This window comes from Stegastes partitus, unplaced genomic scaffold (assembly GCF_000690725.1).
Source record: "Stegastes partitus isolate 25-593 unplaced genomic scaffold, Stegastes_partitus-1.0.2 Scaffold128, whole genome shotgun sequence".
In the NCBI taxonomy this organism is placed as follows: domain Eukaryota; kingdom Metazoa; phylum Chordata; class Actinopteri; family Pomacentridae; genus Stegastes; species Stegastes partitus.
The window spans coordinates 781448-783099 of record NW_007577859.1 but is presented as its reverse complement, the minus strand read 5'-3'; positions in this window follow the sequence as shown (position 1 = coordinate 783099).

Genomic DNA, 1652 nt, shown 5'->3' with positions numbered 1-1652 from the left:
GTGCAGCTGTGTGGATGGTGGATAACCCTAGCCAGGAAATAGACCTAGGTGTGTCCCAGTGATATGTGTGTGTATTGGAGAAAAGCCTTGTTTAAATGTGTGAGACTGGTTTTCTCTTCCGACTCCTTAAGTATGTCACTGACATCTCTTGGCATTTACACATCCAAGCGTCAGCAGGCTGGGAAAGTGTTGACTTTAAGTTTGTGATGGTTGGATCATAGAACAGCTTCCTCTGTGTTTCTGCCTTCCTTTCGTCAGCACATTTGAGATGCCACACTGTTTTTGATCCGCATTCAAATCAGGCTGAACCTGGAGTTTTGTGCGTGGAAGGTTGACAGCAAGGTTTGGGTCTTAAATAAAAAAAAAAAAAGAAAGCAATTTAGGGAAAATTATGAAAAGAAAATGACATGATATGAAATTGCGTAACATATTAAAATATTCCAAAAGATGGCAATGGGTGCATATGGAGAAGAAACTATAGTTTAGACGTTGATATATATATCGACTACAAGCAGTAGAGTACTACTACAAAGTAGTAGTAATCAGATATGCTTATTTCAGGAAAGCAACTCGTCAGACACAACTTTTTCCTGGCAGTCAGAAATCAAATCAAGCCAATGCCTTGTCTGTGTCAGACAAAAGGCCTTCAGGTGCTAACGATGCTATCCACCCCAGTCAAATGGAAAGGAGGTATTGATAGCAGCGGGGGTAACAGGCTATTGACACCCCTGAGCCATTTTCCTTGCTGAGAGTCCTCCCCAGCAGGCAAACACAACAGGCAAACAATGGCCGGCCATCAAGGGAAAGCTCTCGCCAAGTCAGAGTAAGAAGAATGGTGGTTATTGGGCTTTTCCAATTCAAAGCCAGAGGCTTCACTTTTGGGTCACAGTGGGTGAGAAATTGCACTGCAGCAGCCAAAGCAATGGAGTGACATTGCAACAAATTTAGCATAACTAAATTACGACAGGAAAGTTGGGGTTTGTTTGCTTACCATTTGGGAGAAACCAAATGTGAGTGGAAGACAAACAACAGTGGTTGATCTCAGGCAGGTCAGATTTGCCTTTACGGTTGGATGTATGCTTCTTGTGTAAAGTTTAAAGTGAGTTTATCACTGAGAGGCCTCGCTTCAGGCTTCTTTGTTTTATAAAGTGGACTTAGATAAATATGAGCAATTAACACAACGTGACCCGTTAATGCAAAAGAAGGCGGGGATGAATGTTCTCTGAGAATGAATGCCTTTTCATTGTATGCATACAGTATAAACAAACTGACTGAAAATTAACCACTGTTGCCCTCCAGAGGTCAGAAATGAAATTTTTCATGATGGGAGTTTCTCAGCCAGCAGGGGGAGGGTCCCATTGCTAAATCCTCTAAAGCAAATACTCAGTGTTGTTGAGGTGATGTGAAGTTCTGCTTAAGCTTCTGGGCATGTGCATATCAAAATGCTAAATCTGTAATACATATGTTGCTGTGGCTACAGTCCACTTTAACTATTTTCACAGTCGACTGTTGAGCTCCCTGCTACTGACATTTAAATACATGAGATGAATTTGAAACAGCGAATTCATCTTTGGCTTATGCAGTCTTCAATGAAAAAAAAGGAAGGAAAAAAAAAGCAAGCAGGATTGAATAAATGATGAAAACACAATGAC